Below are 22,447 nucleotides of genomic sequence, written 5' to 3'. Positions count from 1 at the left end.
ATGTTGTAAGAGCCAAATGGTCAAACGAACCATGCTCTTGTTGTTGGCCCGAGCCCTGACACAAAACATGAACGCATGTATAATGACTTGCAAAGAAAGTTCTGCTCTTTTCTAATATCTTATATCCAAGAAACATTTCTCTATTTTTGAGATTTATTATGCAAATAGAATTAGGATAAATCTCCGATTTCGAGTTCGAATCACTCACTCGACCATTAAGCCTACGGACTACATTATTTCGAGTTCGAATAATTCACTCGACTACTAAGCCTACGGACTGCTTTTATTTCGAGTTCAAGCAAGCACTCACTCCACCATTACGTCTACGGGCTACATTATTTCGAGTTCGAATCATTCACTCGACTACTAAGCCTACGGGCTGCTTTTATTTTGGAGTTCGAGCAAGCACTCACTCGACCATTAAGCCTACGGGCTACATTATTTCGAGTTTGAATCATTCACTTGACTACTAAGCCTACGAGCTGCTTTATTTCGAGTTCGAGCAAGCCCTCACTCGACCATTATGCCTACGAACTACATTATTTCGAGTTCGAATCATTCACTCGACTACTAAGCCTACAGGCTGCTTTTATTTCGAGTTCGAGAAAGCACTCACTCGACCATTAAGCCTACGGGCTACATTATTTCGAGTTTGAATTATTCACTTAACTACTTAGCCTACGGGCTGCTTTTATTTCGAGTTCGAGCAAGCACTCACTCGACCATTATGCCTACGGACTATATTATTTCAAGTTCGGATCATTACCTCGACTACTAAGACTACGGGCTACTTTTATTTCAAGTTTCAAGTCCCTTAAATCCATGTGAAAATATTCATAAGGCTTGGATAAAGTCTTCACAAGACATGAAACAAAACATGAGCAAGTCGGCAAAAAATGAGACATTTCTATATATAAAATTGTTTACATGATTGATTACAACGTAAAATATTAAGGACTAAGCTTCCTGGTCATCCCCAGGATCGGTCTCTTCTCTATCGGGCTCCCCCCATTCTCGGAACCGCTCTTACCCCGGTCATCATCATCATTATCATCATCATCGTCATCGAAAACCAAGGCTTCAGCATCGACTTCGAGTTCTTTGGCCCTTTTTATTTCTTCAGCGAGGTCGAAACCTCGAGCATGTATCTCCTCGAGGGTCTCCCTCAGAGATCGGCACTTAGCAAGTTTAGCGACCCAATGTGCTAGAGTATCAGCTGCCTCTCTTGCTTGGACTTGGGCAGCTTCAGCATCAGCGCGATAGATGGCCACAAGTGCATCCGCATCGGCCTTTGCCTTTTCGGCATCTGATTCGGCCTTGGCAAGTACATAGGCCAACCGAGCCTCGAGCTCCTCTATCCTTCTTGCTTAGACCGAGCCTTTCTCCTTCATCTTTTGAAGTTGGTTTTCAGCCGATGACAATTGGGCTGGAGCAGTTTCTTTCTCTGCAGCAAAGCGGTCCATTCCTTCTTTCCACTTCAAAGACTCCGCTCTTATCATATCGACTTCTTCACGGAGTTTTCCGATCATCTCGATTTTCTACTATAGCTGCGAAACCGAAAGGTTAACCATCGTTCTAGTATCAAGACCATAGGATTTTAAAAGCATTATTACTTACTCGAAGAAATCGATCTGATCTTGGTGAGCCCTGGCCAACTCAGCTCGGAGGTCTTTTATTTCCTCTCCCCTTTGGCCCAAAAGGAGCTTTAAGGAGTTCCTATCCTCCGTAACCCGTTAAAGCTCGGCCTCGTATTGACGCAGCTCGGTTCGGGACCGAGAACATGATTCTCAATGAACTGCCGCAGCCTTCAAAGAAAGAAGAAACGAAGTCAGAAAAGAAAAGAAAATTTAAAGGTAACGCCATATGATTTAAGTCCTACCTGATTCAAAGCCTGTTGCACTCCGTGAAAAAGATCTGATGCGTCACTTGTACCGGCAGTGTCTTTGATGCCGATAAACAGGTCACGAAAAGGATCCTCTCCATCATGAGGCCTATCTAATTCTAGGGCCCCCAAAGCTTGGACCTCCCAAATCGCCCCTGAGGAAAAAGCAGGGAAGGTGGGCAAGCCTTTGATTGCTACTGCCCCGAATAAGTCATCTGGGGAGTTCTCTTTGGTTCGAAAAGATTTGGGAAGAGCCCCTTCGTACATATCCCCCATCTGTCAGCTTGTATGGGAAACATCTTCGATTTTTAGCAACTCGAGGACTCTGCCCGAACCTCTCTCCGATATATCCTCAATTCGAGGTGGAGCCTTATGAACCACCATCGATCCAGCTGCCTGTGGGAACGTCGGTGGTATTCTTTGTTTGGGTCGCCTGAGCGGACCCATCGTTCTCTTCTTCTTCTTCTTCTTCTTCTTCTTCTTCTTCTTCTTCATCCCTTAGACGCAGAACTAATTCTGCGGTCAAAGGATGGCATTCTTGTTCGGCTTACGAGCCGTCCTCTTCTTCGGTTTTTGATCTTCGAGGTCGGAGCTCTTTTCCTCTTATTATCTTTGACCGGCTTTGGGACAGAGACCGAAGCCTCTTCATCGGCAGATGGGGGCCTCAAAACAGCATCCTTGCTCATACCTGCATGCGAAATTGTTTACTGAAGTATGCGAAAGGCATCTTATTCGAGTTACCGAAGGACACGAGAGGAGTGCTCACCATGATTTTTGGCCTCCCATCGGCCCTTTGACAAGTCGCGCCATGAGCACTCGGCATATGAGGAGGTCAAAACTAGATCACGTACCCAATTCTTGAGATCAGGCACTACGCCAAGCATCCAGGGAACCATTGCATCATAAAAGGGGAATAATGGTGAGAAAATAAATGAAAGAAGAACATAATAGGGGATAACAACAAAATTACACTTACGCTTCATGTTCCACTCCTCGGGGAAAGGCATTTGTTTGGTTGGAATCAAGTCCGATGTCCTCACTCGAACAAACCGGCCCATCCAGCCTCGATCCTTATCCTCGTCTATACTCGAGAATAGAGCCTTGGTAGCTTGACATTGGAGTTTTATTAAACCTCCTCGAAAATGATGAGGACGGTATAATCGGACAAGATGATCGAGTATGAAAGGAATCCCTTCGATTTTACTTATAAAATATCGGATCAAAATAATGATCCGCCAAAAGGAATGATGCATCTGGCCTAGGGTTATTAGGTATTTACGACAAAAATCTATGATAACAGGGTCGAGGGGACCTAATGTAAAAGGGTAAGTATACACGCTTAAAAACCCTCTCACGTGAGTAGTGATGTCCTCTTCAGGAGATGGCACTACCACCTCTTTGTTCTCCCAGTTACAATCCTTTTTATCCGCTCGATGTGCTCCCGGGTTATCGAACAAATATATCTCGATACGGGCTCACATCGGCCAGGAACCGGCAAACCTTTATCGAGTTTGAAATCGGAGGTAAGAACACACGCCACCGGAAAGCACTGCTCAGGACGAGGATCCACCGATGTTTTATCGGCGGCGGATTGGGAAGAAGAAGATTTTTCTTTATGGGGACAGTTTTGGATGTCTTCACCATTTTATATTTAAAGAAGGTGACGAAGATTTGGTAATTTGGAAGAAGAATTTTGCAAAAGGAACCACTGATTTGTGAATGAACTCAGAGAATAGGAAAAGGAAATTGGGAAATTTGGAAGATTGGAGTTGCAAAAGTACTAAATAATAAAAGGAAGGGATATTTATAGGTTCAGGCAATGGCGGGTCAGTATCAGTGGTGGCCGACCACCATCTGGCATGCATTAAATACCTTGAAAAACTAAATCGACTGGACAACTATCACGTGCATCATGGTCGAGCCCAATATAAACGTCAGCTCGTAATCCGATCGAGCTGTTAAAAAATCATATCGTTTCTTACCACATTCTTTGTGAGAAACGAGGGTACTATCTGTATGCGGTCGAAATAGATTTCGGCCTTCGTACGATCTATTGAGTTCGAAACATAATCGATCAAAGCTAGACTTCGAGTCGGGTTCTGAAGATGGTACAAACAAGCTTCGAGTCCGAGGGGCCGATGTCCTTATCTAGCCCGAATCCAAATCGAGCTATGATGCAAAGTAAAGTTATCGAGCTTATGATCCAGAGACCGACCAACATCGATCCCGAATCAATTCAAGAGTCCGAGTCAGAATCGAGCTCAAGCCAAGATCGAGAGCTCGAGTCAAGACCGAAGATTCGAGTCAATATCGAGCTCATAGACAAGTGCCATTGCAATTCCATTAGAGGAGAGAATCTTGGCAGGAATTGTGAAAAAACTGATTTATCATGGTCTCCCACTATGTATTTTTAATTATATTTAAAGTAAGATCCCTCTACTATAAAAAGGGATGGTTATCATTTCGGTAGAGGGCAAGTTTTTATGCTTATATTGTAATCCAAAGACCATATTCTCCCATAGTGAAGAGTTGTTCTTTCAAGCGTCATAAACTGATTCATCTTGCTTAGTCCTAAAAATCGCTTTATTTACAACTTTGTTTATTTTGCACTCTTTGCAGTCCATGTTTGATATTTCCTTTTATCCTTACGATTTGTATTGAGCTATATCACATATCCTTAGAACTAAAAATAAATTCAACTCTATCCGTTTTTTGGGTAAACACATAAGATGGTGGTTGTAGAATAGCCAGGAACTGCTCATAGGAAAAGGGCAGAACAACTGTAATCAAACATATACCTTCACATGCAGAATGACAGGGATTTATCAGGGGATTAGGCAGCCAGCTTAATCTTCTTGTCATTCAGAGATGCTTACTTTGCTTCTAACGATGGTTTGGTAGAGCAGTAAATTCAGATGAGATCCTTAACTTGAACGATAAAGTTGTCTAATCGTCCACGAATCATGACATTTCTATTTACTGAAGTTGTTCTATCCAGTTCTAGGCAAGTGTAGGTTTCAGAAGGATTCGTTTGATAAGTGTGAGAAATCTTGATGGGAAGAAAGAGAGAACTTGACTTTTCTCTAACTTGTTATTAACTTGATTGACAATTTACTTTATACAATTGAGTTACAACAGGTATCTATTTATAGACGCGAATGTAGGGTAGGAAATTTGGAAATATGCGTTAATCACTGAAGGATTGAGTGCGAGTTATTTATTGAACTGCTTGATTATATTTATGAGAGCAATGCATTTATTACATAGTTTTACTATATTTATTATTGCGGAGTGAAACTTGACCTTGACAACGCTGAGTTTATTGCACGTCCGAGCTGAATCAGTTACTTTCTTCTTAACACGTTTCGTCAAACTTAAGGCGCTTAAACAACTTTGTTTTTCAAATTAATTGGAAAGCGGCTGCATTACTAATTTGCCTTTTTGATAATTTTCAAGTCCTTTCCTTTCTTGATTGATGATTTTGCAAAATATTATAGGACAAATTTGACAGTGATGACATGAATCATCAAAGAGACCATGTCTTAAACCATATGAAAAAGTTATGGATCAATTGGAGATGATCATTGCACAGGTATGTGAATTTTAAGCCATTGCATGAAGCTCTAAAAGATGTCCCGAAGGAGGTAGACAAGAGTGATTGGGAATGGTTGGTCATGGAACATTTTTTAAGTGAAACATTTATGGTAAGACTTCATAACTACTTTTTAACTTCTTATTATTGTAAGTAACAGTTCATGATTTCAATGGTTTGTTCTTAATATAGGAAACAAGTATTAGAAACTCGATCAATAGGTCTAAGTTGAGAATGCCTCATCGTACGGGTAGCAAGCCGATTAGAGAAATTATTTATGAACTGGTAAGTGCACAGTGCAATCCGATTCATATTCGCTGAAGAGTGCTTTTTCCAGTTTAATTTCTGCACCTTGAATTGCAAACTACATTGTTTATTGGCTTTGATTTTACATGTTTGGTTTAGCAATGTTACAGAATTACTAATTCTAAAAAAAAGATTGCAACAGAATAATATGGAATTAATGGACTTGACTGGTACTATATAAATTTTCTGCATGGGATCTTTTTACTGTTTTTCAACTTTTGAGGTGATCTAGTCTTCTGCTCGACATCTTTTACCTTCAGAGGTCTAGCTATTACCACTCTCCTGTTAATCAGTAATTGTCATGACAATATAGCTTTCTTGATGGCAATGTTCTGCTGCAGCAGTCCAGCACTACTGAGGCAGGTTCTGATGCCACTTGCTCCAAACTAAGGGGGATCTTCAGGCAGTGTTTACTGTCTTTGTTTGAACTGTTTATTTAAATGTGAAGGGAGGCAAAGATGGTAATCCACCGAACATGGCGACTATCTTCTTTGAGACTCACAAGAAAAAGGACACGCTTGTAGAACTTGAAGCTAGTAAACAATATGTATGTTTATTGATGAACTTGATTTTACGTCTGTTAGTTTACAGATATGTATAGTGTAGTCTTGTCCCACATTGGAAGAGGAGTAATATCTACTTGTAGTGTATAGCTATAAATAGGGACATCTTGTATTGTATTTATCATCCAATATCAATAACATATTTTCTCCCGTACTTTCTCACATGGTATCAGAGCATTAGTATGAAACAAATCGATGTGCATCATTCCAGCGTTAACCGGGAAGAAAGAACTTAGTCATCGTGAAATTTTTCCGGTGACCTAAGGCTTGTCTAAGTGAAAGTCACTTTTTGTCGGTGTTGTGCTAAAACCAACACCACCACGAGGTAGATCACCCTTCGACGACCAACCCCTGGAATTTTATCCGGCAGAAAAGCCGCCACGCTCCTCCACGTGCCGGCAATAACAACTTTTCCGGCGAGGGTTCCGGCCATTTTTTCGCGAAGCTTCTTCAGGACAGTGTGCTCTCCTCAAAATTCCGAGCCTACCCATCTAGTTCAAATCAAATTCCGGCCACTTTTATATTTTTCCGGCATGAACAGTGACCTCCGGTCAATTTTTGAAAACATTTCTTCAGGACAGCTTGCACATAAAGAAATTCCGAGTCTATCCATCCTGGTTACGACAAATTCTGACAACTTTGGAATTTTCCGGCGAGCTACAGTGTTTCCCCACTTACCTTTGTTCTCTGTCATATTTTTCCACTTACCTTTATTCTCTCTTCCACCCCGTATCTTTGGAAGCACTTGTTTTTGTCCATAACCTTACTCCAGGAACAGATAAGTTAGCTCCTCGTGCTCTTAAGTGCGTATTTCTGGGTTTCTCGAGAATACAAAAAGGGTATCGATGCTACTCTCCTAACCTCCAGCGGTACCTTATGTCCGCTGATGTTACCTTTTTTGAAATCCAATCATACTTCACAGGTTCAGGTCATCACTTAGATATTTCTGAGGTACTACCAGTTTCATCTTTTGGAGATTCAGTCACTCCAGCTCCACCACCTACAGCACCAGTTGTAGCTCCACCACCTATAGCTCTAGTTCTACTACCTACAGCTCCGGTTGTTGCTCCACCACCTATAGCTCCAGTTCCTCCAAAAAATCCAGTTCAACCTTCTGCAGCTCCACCACTCTTGACTTATTATCATCGTCCACATCCAGTATCAGCCCAGGTGATTCACAACCCGCATCAGATTCTGCACCTACTGCGGACTTGTCTCCTCTTAGTCAACCAATTGCACTCCACAAAGGTGTGTGATCCACACTTAATCCTAATCCCCACTATGTCGGTTAAAGTTATCATCTTCTGTCGTCACCTCATTATGCTTTTATATCTTCTTTGTCCACTGTTTCTATCCCTAAGTCTACAGCTGAGCCACTATCTCATCCAGGATGGCTACATGCTATGATTGACGAGATGTCTGCTTTACATGCGAGTGGCACTTGGGAGCTTGTTCCTTTTTCTACAGGTAAGTCTATTGTTGGTTGTCGTTGGGTTTATGCAGTTAAAGTCGGCAAGGATGGCCAGGTTGATCGGATTAAGGCTCGTCTTGTTGCAAAAGGATATACTCAGATTTTTGGGCTTGATTATAGTGATACTTTCTCTCCCGTGGCTAAAGTAGCATCTGTTCGTCTCTTTTTGTCCATGGATGTTATACCTCATTGGCCTCTTTATCAGTTAGATATTAAGAATGCTTTTCTCCACGGTGATCTTGAGGAAAAAGTTTATATGGAGTAACCACCTGGTTTTGTTGCTCAGGAAGAGTTTAATGGTTGTGTGTGCAGATTGCGTAGGTCACTATATGGTTTGAAACAATCCCCTCGACCTTGGTTTGGTAAGTTCAGCACAATTATTCAGGAATTCGGCATGACTCGTAGTGAGGCTGATCACTCTGTGATTTATCGGCATTCTGCTCCTAATCTGTGTATTTATCTAGTGGTTTATGTTGATGATATTGTTATTACTGGTAATGATCAGGATGGTATTACTAATCTGAAGCAACATCTCTTTCATCACTTCCAGACTAAGGATCTGGGTAGATTGAAGTATTTTCTAGGTATTGAGGTCGCTCACTCTAGCTCAGGTATTGTTATTTCACAGCGGAAGTATGCCTTAGACATTCTTGATGAGACTGGAATGATGGGTTACAGACCTATTGACTCTCCTATGGATCCGAATGCTAAGCTTCTGCCCGGACAGGGGGAGCCTCTTAGAGACCCTACGAGATATAGGAGGTTGGTTGGCAAATTGAATTACCTCACAGTGACTAGACCTGACATTTCTTTTCTGGTGGGTGTTGTAAGTCAGTTTATGGATTCTCCCTTTGATAGTCACTGGGATGTAGTTGTTTGCATTCTTCGGTATATAAAGTCAGCTCCAGGCAAAGGATTACTATTCGAGGATCGAGGCCACGAGCAGATTGTTGGGTACACAGATGCTGATTGGGCAGGATCACCTTTTGATAGACGTTCCACGTATGGATATTGTGTTGTAGTAGGAGGTAATTTGGTCTCGTGGAAGAGCAAGAAACAAAATGTAGTTGCTCGATCTAGCGCCGAAGTCTAATATCGGGCCATGGCTATGGAAACGTGTGAGTTAGTTTGGGTCAAGCAGTTGCTCAAGGAGTTAAAGTTCGGAGAAATCGGCAAGATGGAACTAGTGTGTGATAACCAAGCTGCTCTTCATATAGCTTCAAATCCGGTGTTCCATGAGAGGACAAAACACATTGAGATCGACTGTCACTTTGTCAGAGAAAAAATACTTTCAGGAGATATTGTTACAAAGTTTGTAAAATCGAATGATCAACTAGCAGATATTTTCACTAAGTCTCTTACTGGTTCTTGTATTATTTACATGTGTAACAAGCTCGGTACATATGATGTGTATGCACCGGCTTGAGGGGGAGTGTTAGTTTACAGATATGTATAGTGTAGTCTTGTCCCATATTGGAAGAGGAGTAATATCTCCTTGTAGTGTATAACTATAAAAAGGTACATCTTGTATTGTTTTTATCATCCAATATCAATAACATATTTTCTCCCGTACTTTCTCACAACATCCTTCATTTTATTTTTATGTATTTTGTTATTTTAATTTTTCTTGTATTTTATATGCTGAAATACAAGAGCTGGTACAATCTGAGCCATCTCTTATGAATATCGAGGTAATAGAAAGGTGTTTCAGACCTCAAAACAAGAGTCATGTGGTTGGATTAGGGGGTGGTATAACCACTAAGGAATTGAAAGGCGGTAGCTTCTCAAAGGCTGCAATACTGATTGAGCTGAATGCAACTCGAAAAGAAAAAGAATCACTACAGACCGAGCTGAATGCAACTAAAAAAGCAAAAGAATCTCTGAAAAACGTATGAACGACTTTGAGTCTAAGTATGATCATCTTATAAGCTTACTGCTTGATCAACCTTCATCAGCACCATCTTCAAGTCAACAAAGTACAAGTAGAAGTATTTAATAAGTGTGCAAGCTTTCTACCAATTTTTACACGATGAATATCCTTAAATGAATTTAGTGAAATCTTTTATTGTTAGTTAAATAAAGTACTGACCTTGATATATGTATAGTTACTCTAATAATCCAATTCTATGTGCATCTCAGATTCATTGTTTGAACATATAATATTATATGTGGTTGGCAAGCTAAAAGATGCAAATTCATGTGGACCAAATTCACAGTTTAGTATCTTTTTACTACCTTGTGTATTAATCATGATATATGTGGTGATTTTGAGTCGTGCAAATGAAACCCGAGATAACGAATGCAAAGTTCATTCATGTAATCTTCTCTTATGATATCAGGCTTGTTTGCAAGCACCTGTATAAAAATACAATAAATAAATGACTATAGTTGCTGAAGAACAGTGAAATCAATAGGAAATGACATCTATTCTTAAACAAGTGAAGTAAATTCAGAGAACAAGTCTAACATATTACACTAATATTGACTATATATCAGGACAAAAAAAGTTCAACTGCCACTAGTATTGACTATATACTCTAAAACAGAAATATTCATTTGTTCCTTTAAATGTTTGGGATTGACGTGTATTCACCATGCAATATTTATTTCTGCAATGACCCTAAGAAGACCTAAATATGTTGGTTTATACTAACAAGCCACTTATTGACCCAATATAAGACTCCTACTCTTGCCAAAAAGAACGATGAACACCAACAAACAGGACACTCTGCTTATAGTCAACAATTCTTCCACTTGATAGAACTCCACTTTATTCCAATTAAGATTGCCTTTGCTTTAGCCATGTTGCTGCTTTTGGGTAGGTAACATTGTTCGAAATTGTTACACCTAAACAACACACCTAAACAATTTGCTTTAGCCATTGTTTACCCGAAAAACGGATAGACTTAAATTTGTACGTAGTTCTAAGGATATGTAATATAGCTTAATACAAACCATAGGGATAAATAGAAATATCAAACATGGATTGCAAAGAGTACAAAGTAAACAAGATTGTAAAAAAGAAGATTTTAGGACTGAATAGGTTGAATCAATTTATGAAGCTTAAAAGAACAACTCTTCACTGTAGGAGAATATAGTGCTTAAATTACAATACAAGCAAAAACATGGTCTTTACAGAAATAACCATTTCCTTTATAGTAGAGGGATCTTACTTTAGATATAATTAAAAATACATAGTGCGAGACCCATGATAAATTAACTTTTTCATAATTCCTGCCAGGATTCTCTCCTCTAGTGGGATTGCAATGACTCTTGTCTATGAGCTCGATATTGACTCGAGTTTTCGGTCCTGACTCGAGCTCTCGATCTTGACTTGAGCTCGATTCTGACTCGAATCCTTGCATTGATTCGGGGTCAGTGTTGGTCGGTCTCTGAATCATAAGCTCGATAACTTTATTTTGCATCATAGTTCGATTTGGATTCGATCTTGATAATGATATCGAACTCGACATTGATCGGTCCCTCGGGCTCGAAGCTTGTTTGTACCATCTTCGGAACCCATCTCGAAGTCTTACTCCGATCTATTATATTTTGACCTCGATCGATCGTATGAAGGCTGAAATCTATTTCGACCGTATACAGATAGTCCATTCGTTTCTCGGGAAGGATGTGGTGAGAAACGATATGATTTTCCAATGGCTCGATCGGATTATAAGCTGACATTTATATTAGGCTCGACCATGACGCACGTGATAGCTGTCCCGTCGATTTAGTCTTTCAAGGCATTTAATGCATGTCAGACGGTGGTCGGCCACTGCTGATACTGAACCGCCATTGCTTTAATATATAAATAGCCCTTCCTTTTATCATTTACCACTTTTACATATTCAATCTTCCAAATTTTCCAAGTTCTTTTTCGTACTCTCTGAGTTTATTCGCAAATCTGTGATTCTTCTTTGCAAGATTCTTCTTCTAATCCACCAAATCTTCGTTACCTTCTTTAAATCAAAAATGGTGAAGACATCAAAAACCGTCCCCTAGAAAGAAAAAGCTTCTTCTTCACAATTCGCCGCTGACAAAACACTGGTGGATCCACGGCCTGAGGAGTGCGTTCCGGCGGCGTGTGTTCTTACCTCTGATTTCAAACTCTATAAAGGTTTGCCAGGTCCTAGCCGATGCGAGCCCGTATCGAGATATATTTGTTCGATAACCCGAGAGCATCTTGAGTGGATAAAAAAAGATTGTAACTGGGAGAATAAAGAAGTGGCAGTACCGTCTCCCGAAGAGGATATTACTACTCACGTGAGAGGGCTTTTAAGCGTGTATACTTACCCTTTCACATTAGGTCCCCTCGACCCCGTTATCATAGATTCTTTTTATAAATACCTAATAACCCTAGGCCAGATACTTCCTTCCTTTTGGCAGATCGTTATTTTGATCCGATATTTTGTGAGTAAAATCGAGGGGATGCCTTTCACCCTCAATTATCTTGTCCGATTATACCGCCCTCGCCTTTTTTGAGGAGGGTTAATAAAACTCCAACGTCGAGCTACCAAGGCCCTGTTCTTGAGTATATACAAGGATAAGGATCGAGGCTAGATGGGCAGATTCGTTCGAGTAAGGACTTCAGACCTGATTCTGACCGAAAAGATGCCTTTTCCCGAGGAGTGGAACATGAAGCGTAAGTGCAATTCTGTTGTTATCTCCTACTATTTTATCCTTTCATTTCCTTCACCAATATTCCCCTTTTGTGATGCAGTGGTTCCCTAGATGCCCGACGCAGTGCCCAATCTCAAGAACTGGGTACGTGATCTGGTTTCGACCTCCTCCTACGCCGATCGCTCATGGCGCGACTTGTCGAAGGGCCGATGGGAGGCCAAAAATCATGGTGAGCACCTTTCTCGTATCTTTTGATAATTTGAATAAGATGCTTTTCACACACTTTAATAAAATTTTCCGTGTGTAGGTGTGGGCAAAGATGCGGTTTTGAAGCCCTCATCCGTCGAGGAAGAGGCTTTGGCCTCTGTACCAAAGCCGGTGAAAGATAATAAGAGGAAAAGAGCCCCCGTCCTCGAAGACCAAAAACTGAAGAAGAGGACGGCTCGCAAGTCGAACAAGAGTATCAATCCTTTGACCGTAGAATCAGTTCTGCGTCTAAGGGATGAAGAAGAAGAAGAAGAAGAGAACGATGGGTCTGCTCTAGCGGCCCAAACGAAGAAGACCACCGACGTTCCACAGGCAGATGGATCGATGGTGGTTCATAAGGATCCAGCTCGAACTGAGGATATATCGGAGAAAGATTCGGGCAGAGTCCCCGGGTTGTCGGAGATCGAAGACGCTCCCCATCGAAGCCAACGGATGGGGGATATGTCTGGAGGGACTTTTCTCGAATATTTTCGAACCGAAGAGAATGCCCCAGGTGATTCACTTGGGGTAGTAGCAATCGAAGACTCGCCTACTTTCCCTGCTTTTTCCGCAGGGGCAATTCGAGAGGCCCATGCTTTGGGGGCCCTCGAATTAGATAGGCCTCATGATGGAGAGGATCCTTTTCGTGACCTGTTTATTGGTGTCGAGGACACTACCGATACAAGTGATGCATCGGATCTTTTTCACGGAGTGCAGCAGGCTTTGCATCAAGTAAGCCTTAAATTATATGGCGTTACCTTTAAGTTTGCTTTTTATTTTTCTAACTTTGTTTCTTCTTTGTCTGCAGGCTGCAGCAGTTCATCGAGAATCATGTTCTCAGTCCTGAACCAAGCTGCGTCAATACGAGGCCGAGCTTCAACGGGTTACGGAGGAGAGGAACTCCCTAAAACTCCTTTTAGGCCAAAGGGGGGAAGAAATAAAAGACCTCCGTGCTGAGTTGGCCAAGGCTCACCAAGATCAGATCGATCTGTCCGAGTAGGTAATAATACTTTTAAAAGCCTATGGGCTCGATACCAGAACGATGGCTAATTCTTCGGTCTCACAGCTGTAGCAGAAAATTGAGATGATCGAAAAACTCCGTGAAGAAGTCGGTGTGATAAAAGCGGAGTCTTTGAAGTGGAAAGAAGGAATGGACCGCTTTGCTACAGAGAAAGAAACTGCTCGAGCCCAATTGTCATCGGCCTAAAACCAACTTCAAACAATGAAGGAGAAAGGCTCGGTCCAAGCAAGAAAAATAAAGGAGCTTAAGGCTCGGTTGGCTTCTGACCTTGCCAAGGCCGAATCTGACTCCGAAAAGGCAAAGGCCAATGCGGATGCACTCGTGGCCGTCTATTGGGCCAATGTCGAAGCTGCCCAGGACCAAGCAAGAGAGGCAACCAAGACCGCCGATACTCGAGCACATTCGATTGCTGAACTTGCTAAGTGACGATCTCGGAGGGAGACCCTCGAGGAGATCCATGCTCGAGGTTTCGACCTCGCTGAAGAGATTAGAAGTGCCAAAGAACACAAAGACGATGCTAAAGCCTTGGTTTTTGATGATAATGATGATGATGGGAGTAAGAACGGGTCCGAAAAGGGGGGGGCCCGATAGAGAAGAGACAACTCCTGGGGATAACCAAGAAGCTTAGTCCTCAATTCTTATATTGTAATCAATTATGCAGACAATCTTGTATATAAAAATATCCCTTTTTGCTGACTTGCTTCAATTCTATTTCGTGTCTTGTGAAGATTTTATTCACGCCTTATGAATATTTTCACAAGGATTTAGGCAATTTGATCAAATTTGGACTTCGTAGCCTTTATAATAGAGTGAGCGCTTACTCAAACTAGAAGTGATGTAGCCCTTAGGCTTAGTAGTCGAGTGAATGATTTGAACTCGAAGTAATGTAGCCCGTAGGCATAATGATCGAGTGAGTGCTTGCTTGAACTTGAAATAAAAATAGCCCGTAGGCTTAGTAGTTGAGTGAATGATTCAAACTCTAAGTAATATAGCCCGTAGGCGTAATGGTCAAGTGAGTGCTTGCTCGAACTCAAAACAACAATAGCCCGTAGGCTTAGTAGTCGAGTGAATGATTCAAACTCGAAGTAATGTAGTCCATAGGCGTAATGGACGAGTGAGTGCTTGCTCGAACTCGAAATAAAAGTAGCCCGTAGGCTTAATTATCGAGTGAATGATTCAAACTCGAAGTAATGTAGCCCGTAGGCATAATGGCCGAGTGAGTGCTTGCTCGAACTCAAAACAAAAGTAGCTCGTAGGCTTAGTAGTCGAGTGAATGATTCAAACTCGAAGTAATGTAGCCCGTAGGCATAATGGACGAGTGAGTGCTTGCTCGAACTCGAAATAAAAGTAGCCCGTAGGCTTAATTATCAAGTCAATGATTCAAACTCGAAGTAATGTAGCCCGTAGGCATAATGGTCGAGTGAGTGCTTGCTCGAACGCGAAGCAAAAGTATCCCGTAGGCTTAATTGTTGAGTGAGTGCTTGCTTGAACTCAAAATAAAAGTAGCCTGTAGGCTTAATGGTCGAGTGAATGATTCGAACTCGAAGTAATGTAGCCCGTAGGCATAATGGTCGAGTGAGTGCTTGCTCGAACTAGAAATAAAAGTAGCCCGTAGGCTTAGTAGTCAAGTGAATGATTCGAACTCGATCATGTTTGCATAATAAATCTCAAAATAGAGGAATTTTTCTTGGATATAAGATGTCGGTATAGAAGAGAACTTTTCTTTGCAAGTCATTATACATGTATTCATATTTTACGTCAGGGCTCGGGCCAAATACATGAGCATGGTTCGTTTTTACCATTTGGCTCTTACATATTTTCCTATTGGAACCCTGTTATTACGAAATAACTTTCTTGCATCAGAACTTGATGTATTTGAGGGCTAATACCCCCCTTAATATTCGAGGTTGATTATGAAGAAGCCTCGGATACTGTTGAATTGCCCTCAAGTAGCACATGGTTGTTGCCTCATTAAAACCCTCGCCGGGAAATCCCATTTGGGATAAAAGCCGATCTAAGGGGAAAAAGAGTGCAACGCGTACTTTAAACCCTAAGGTCTCGACGTCTTTGATCGAACTCCTGCGATGGGTTAGCTTCGAATATGTATATATGGGCGAAAGGAAAGAGAGAATCATACCTTAACAATAATATCGTTTGAGGAGTGATATGTTCCAGTTGTTCGATAATGGTTTGCCGTCAATCGTTCCGAGTTTATAAGATCCCTTTCTAACTATATCGAGGACCTGATAGGGTCCTTCCCAATTTGGGCCGAGCTTCCCTTCATTAGTATGTCGAGTATTGATGGTGACCTTCCTCAGGACTAAGTTCCCGATCCTGAAGTGGCGGAGGTTGGTTCTTCTATTGTAGTACCTTTCGATTCGTTATTTTTGTGCAGCCATTCGAACGAGTGCCGCTTCTCATTTTTCATCTAATAATTCGAGGGTAGTGTTTATTACCTCATGGTTTGATTCCACCGATGCATGTCAAAACATTGCACTGGGTTCTCTGACTTCGACTGGAATTAAGGCTTCGGAGCCATACACTAGAAAATGGAGTTGCTCCTGCACTGGACTTCGATGTTGTTCGATATGCCCATAGGACTTCGGGCAAAATTTCTCTCCATTTCCCTTTGGCTTCGTTCAACCTTTTCTTCAAGTTTTGGATGATAGTCTTGTTTGTTAATTCGGCTTGTCCGTTCCCGCTGGGGTGATACGGTGTCGATAATATCATTTTTATTTTATGATCTTAGAGAAATATTGTTACTTTACTGCCGATAAATTGCTTACCATTATCGCATGTTATTTCTGCGGGTATCCCGAATCGACACACGATGTGATCCCAGATGAAATCTATAACCTCTTTTTCTCTTACTTTCTCAAACGCCTGTGCTTCAACCCATTTAGAGAAATAGTCAGTCATAAATAAAATGAATTTAGCTTTACCCGGGGCCGATGGTAGGGGGCCGACGAAATCCATCCCCCATTTCATGAATGGCCATGGGGATAGGACTGAATGAAGTTGTTCCCCGAGTTGATGGATCATCGGTGCAAACCTTTGACATTTATCACATTTTCGAACAAACTCCTTAGTGCCCATTTCCATGTTATCCCAGTAATATCCTGCTCTAATGATTTTGTGAATCAGTGATTCGGCGGCGGAGTGGTTCCAACAAATGCCTTCATGGACCTCTCGTAAAACATAATCAGTGTCTCCTGGTCCCAAGCATACTGCCAATGGTCCATCGAACGTCCTTCTGTACTATGTTCCATCTTCAGCCAACGTGAATTGAGCAGCTTTGGTTCGTAGGGCCCTTTACTCTTTAAGGTTCGATGGGAATTTTCCATTTCCCAAATATTTAATATACTTATTTCTCTAATCCCAGGTTAATCATGTGGAGTTTATCTCGGCGTTCCCCTCCTCGATTACGGACCTCGAGAGTTGAACGACAGTTCCCTAATCGATCTCATATTCCTCGACCGATGACCCCAAATTTGCGAGTGCATCGGCCTCACCGTTTTGTTATCAAGGAACATGTTGCAAAGTCCATTCCTTAAAACAGTGCAAAGTTTCCTGTAACTTGTCCAAATACCTCTGCATTTTGCCTTCTCGAACCTCAAAGGTTTTGTTTACTTGGTTTACTACTAGTAAAGAGTCACATTTAGCTTCAATCATTTCTGCTCCCAGGCTTTTTGCCAGCTCGAGACCTGCAATCATGGCCTAGTACTCGGCCTCATTGTTAGTTAACCTAGAAGTTTTGATAGACTGCCTAATGATGCCACCCGTGGGGGGGTTTCAACACGATGCCAAGCCCGGACCCCTTCACATTCGAAGCACCATCTGTGACGAGGATCCAAACCCCCAATGATGTACCTAATTTTTGCAAGAGTTCTTTTTCAACTTCAGGTACGAGGGCTGGCATGAAATCGGCCACGAACTCTGCTAAATTTGGAGATTGATGGCCGTACGGGGTTGATATTTGATATCGTACACGCTGAGCTCGTCGGCCCGATAGTTCGGGCTTGTGTAAAGTATTAAGAAGTGGGTAAGTTGTCAACACGCATATGGGGTGACATTGAAAGTATGGTCTTAATTTCCTAGAAGTGGTTAGGACTGCAAACATTTCCTTCGCCGTATGCTGCTCCCCGTACATTATTTTCACGTCGTCCAAAGTTGGGAATTTCATTACTTGGTGGAGAGTCGAAGGTACTTCCCTCATGTTGTGGATCCAAGGCCTTTTGAGTAAGGCATTATATCTCATGTCGCTTTCGATTATGTGGAACTTTGTGTTTTGGATCGTTCCAGCCACGTTCACTGGTAGAATAATTTCCCCTTTAGTCATTTTGCTAGCCATATTGAAGCCGTTTAAGACCCGAGCTGCAGGCACGACTTGATTCTGCAGACCGATCTGCTCCACGACCCTTGATCGGATGATATTCGCTGAGCTACCTGGATCCACTAAAACACGATTAACCTGAATTTTATTTAATAGGATAGAAATTACCAGAGCGTTGTTGTGGGGCTGAGAGATGCCTTCTGCTTCTTTGTTTTCGAACGATAAAGTTCCTTCAGACACATAATCTCGGGTTCTTTTTTCCCCTGTGGCCAATACCTTAATGCGTTTGAGTGCTGGTGTCTGTGAAGTGTCGACCCCGTCGATGATCATGTGAATGATATGTTGAGGTTCCTCTTGTTTGTCTTTTCTGTTGGAGTCCCTTTCTCTAAAGTGATTCTTGGCTCGATCACTAAGGAATTCTCGAAGGTGGCCTTCATTGAATAGACAGGCTACCTCCTCCCTTAACTGTCTACAATCCTTGGTCCTGTGGCCATGCGTACCATGATATTTGCACATAGAATTTGGGTTTCTTTGGGAAGGCTCAATTTTCATGGGTCTAGGCCACTAGCATTTTTTATTCTTCCGATTACCGATACAATACTCGATGCATCGATGCTGAAGTTATACTCGGATAACCGAGGTGCTTCTTTAGGATCGGCATGTTTGTCAAAGCCATTCTTTCTCATCAGTCCCCGAGAATTCTGTCTTCGATCACTCCTTCGATTGTTCTGGGTGGCATTGTGTATCGAGCCGTTATTCATTCGATCTGTGACGTATGGTTTATATCGGTCTCTGTTCAACCTCGGTTCTCTATCGATGTCCCTCTGGTTTTTAATAGCTGATCTATTTGGATGTGCGGATCCGGAAGGAGTTCCTAATTGGTCGTCTTCGACCCTGATCTTTGATTGATATCGATTGTGCACATCTGCCCAAGTTATTGCCGGGTACTCGATCAAATTTTGTTTCAGCCGACATGATGCCATCGAACTTCGGTCGTTCAACCCTTGAGTATAAGCTTGGACGGCCCAATCATCTGTGACTGGTGGCAATTCCATGCGTTCCATTTGAAATTGGGACACGAATGCCCTCAGTATTCCATTATCCCTTTGTTTTACTTTAAAAAGGTCCGATTTCATCGTTTCAACCTTTATGGCACCGGCGTTTGCCTTTACAAATAAAACCGCTAACATGGCAAATGAATCGATGGAATTTAGTAGCAGGTTATGATACCAAATCATTGCCCCCTTCTAGAGGGTCTCTCCGAATTATTTCAACAATACGGATTCGATTTCATCGTCTTCCAAATCGTTACGCTTGATGGCACACGTGTAAGAGGTGACGTGTTTGTTGGGATCGGTCGTACCGATATATTTGGGGATTTCGGGCATACGGAATTATTTGGGAATTGGTTTTGGGGCTGCACTCGAGGGAAAAGGCTTTTGTACGAATTTCTTGGAATCCAACCCTTTTATGATGGGCGGAGCCTCTGGGATTTGATCGACCCTGGAATTATATGTTTCTACTTTCTTATCGTTGGCTTCGATTCGCTTTGTAAGCTCCTAAAGTATTTTAGCAATTTCTAGAGTAGTCCCTGATTCTTGCTCATTCGACCTTACTGCGGCTGGCTCTGTTCGGTGGGCAATTTCTCAAGGTGGACTGGGTTCCGTTCTGCTTGGTAGCTGGGTTTGGCTCTGCAACTGAGATATCGCTACTTGCTGGGCTTGCAACATTTCAAAGATCATACACAAGCTGACTTCGTTCTCCTCCACGTTATGGGAGTCTCGAGCTGCAGATCGAGTACCGCCATGAACGCTATTTTTAGGCTCGGAACATTGGTTTGCCTCAAAGGCCACATGCGAGTTGACATCTAGAGGTACTTCGGCTCGATCTTTAGGTACTTCGACTCGAGCTTCAATGACATCGATAAGCAGCCTTCCGACCCTGGGCATCATGTTATTGGTTTCGTCTTGAAGGCCGGCTTCGTTGTCGGTAGGTAAAGCTATTAATAGAGGGTTTGTCATTGCTAGTTCGAAGTCAGAGACACCCTCAAAAGACGAGCGTAAACTGGTGTGTGTTGCAGATTTGTATCAAACAAACACTGTTATCCTTAGCCACACTGTTATCAAACAAACACTTTTAAATTTGTACTTAGTTCTAAGGATATGTGATATTAATACAAACCATAGGGATAAATAGAAATATCAAACATGGATTGCAAAGAGTATAAAGTAAACAAGGTTGTAAAGAAGAAGATTTTAGGACTGAACATGTTGAATCAATTTATGAAGCTTAAAAGAACAACTCTTCACTATAGGAGAATATAGTGCTTGAATTACAATGTAAGAAAAAACTTGGTCTTTAAAGAAATAACCACCCTCTTTATAGTAGAGGGATATTACTTTAGATATAATTAAAAATACATAGTGGGAGACCCATGATAAATCAACTTCTCCATAATTCCTTCCAGGATTCTCTCCTCTAGTGGGATTGCAATGGCTCTTGTCTATGAGCTCGATATTGACTCTAGTTTTTGGTCTTGACTCGAGCTCTCGATCTTGACTTGAGCTCGATTCTGACTCGGATCCTTGCATTGATTCGGGGTTAGTGTTGGTCGGTCTCTGAATCATAAGCTCGATAACTTTACTTTACATCATAGTTCGATTTGGATTCGAGCTTGATAATGATATCGAACTCGACATTGATCGGTCTCTCAGGCTCAAAGCTTGTTTGTACAATCTTCGGAACCCATCTCGAAGTATTACTTCGATCTATTACGTTTTGACCTCGATCCATCATATGAAGGCCAAAATCTATTTTGACCGTATACATCCATGTTGCTACAACCCAACTGATGTACCTCGCTTCAATTGTTTTTTCCCATTTTGGTTATGTAATACAGTAACTTGTGAAGTCCTAAGTAACCAATAATTCAATCCTCAGTGTTTCTTTCTTGTTAAAGATAAATTAGTTTTTCTAAGTTTCTTCCTAAACACCATTGTGCAAAATGAGGGAATAGTAATATTGTTTTGTATGATATCATTTGCTCCTAATATTATGGTTATTATAATGTTGGCGAGCATTTGTTATACGTTTCATGATACTCTTAATGTTGGATTTAGTAACGTTATTATAAGAAGCATTGGTTGTTTATAGTATTTTGAAATGTTCTTCGCTTCGTGGTTTTACATTTTACTGTGTGGTAGCAACTTACCAATATTAAATCTTGTTTTCTTACTCAACTAATATGAACCTTTTTTAACAGATAAAGGGCCCGAAGAAGTTTGAAGAATCATCCTTAAAGATAATTCCAAGCAAGTTGAATTAGCAGCTGGAATTGTTGAAGAACAATGGAAATCTATTTTGTTTTATTAGGAGTTGTCGTCATCTGTACAAACTACTATCTCACTGTCTCTTTAATTTTATGTTTTCTTTAAGGAATTGAAAAAAAAGGATCATGCAATTTGGATCAAATATATTATTACTACTTTGATGCTTTTGTTCTTTATAATTTAAAAAGATGTTTTATGTCAATATTAACTTCATTCTTTGTATCATGTTGAATGCGTGTAATATATTTATTAATTTAAATTTCATATTAGCGAAGGAAAATTTTGGTTTTTGAAAAGCATGTCGTTGAAAGCACATACAACTAACGAATGGAATTCCGGTTGCCAAACACTAATAACGACTGAAAGTTGTTTACTGCTAGTGAAGTGTTTAATGACTGGACCATATTTAACGATGGGAAAATCCCCTAGCTAATGTTGGTATAACAACTGGATTCCTTGCCATCGTTAAATGAGTTTTTACGATGGGATCAAAATCCGGTCGTTTACCTTCAACGACGGAGGCACTAACGACCGGCGACGACCAGTTTTTACCCTATCGTAATTGACTGATAACGATCGGATTTGGAATTTTAACGACCGAATTTCCCACCGTTAAAGACCTATTTTCCTGTAGTGACCCTTCACTGTAATGGTAGCCTATATCGTCTTACAAGCCTGATGTTGTCCCGTGGGATTATGTTGCAAAATCAAGAAGAAAGGGAAAATCCAAAATGGAAGAAACATGTGCCGCACAAGGTATGACTTGAACTGGCAAAGTTTACACATCCGAGAATCTGGGAGGAACGAGCAAAAAAGCTGCACCTAAGCAGCCTATTGTTGAGACTGGAAATGATGACCTTTGGAGGAAGATACAAGCAAGGGAATACTCCATTGTTGACCACTTGAACAAAACTCCTGCTTAGATATCTATCTTGTCAATGTTGCAAAACTCAAACGCACAAAAGAATTCCTTGATGAAAGTGTTGAGTGAAGCTTATGTACCCGCTGGCATGACTAGTGGAGAGATGACTAACATGGTCGGACATGTACTGGAGAGTCACAAAATTACTTTCCACGGAGATGA

The 22,447-nt window shown here is 41.3% G+C and overlaps 1 long non-coding RNA gene and 1 pseudogene across 1 annotated transcript; both read left to right on the top strand.

Annotated features, from left to right (window-relative positions):
* Positions 1-5,377: 5,377 nt before the first annotated feature.
* LOC138904530 (uncharacterized) lies at positions 5,378-6,328 on the top strand. The gene is made up of 3 exons (XR_011413447.1): positions 5,378-5,586; positions 5,667-5,763; positions 6,233-6,328. It is a non-coding gene; the product is annotated as an uncharacterized lncRNA (long non-coding RNA).
* Positions 6,329-8,181: 1,853 nt separating this feature from the next.
* On the top strand, positions 8,182-9,286 carry LOC138904529 (uncharacterized mitochondrial protein AtMg00810-like; annotated as a pseudogene).
* The last annotated feature ends 13,161 nt before the right edge of the window (positions 9,287-22,447 follow it).

Source organism: Nicotiana tomentosiformis, chromosome 2, assembly GCF_000390325.3.
Source record: "Nicotiana tomentosiformis chromosome 2, ASM39032v3, whole genome shotgun sequence".
Taxonomy (NCBI): Eukaryota; Viridiplantae; Streptophyta; class Magnoliopsida; order Solanales; family Solanaceae; genus Nicotiana; species Nicotiana tomentosiformis.
Note: the sequence above shows the minus strand (reverse complement) of the source record. Positions and strands in the feature narration are given on the sequence as shown.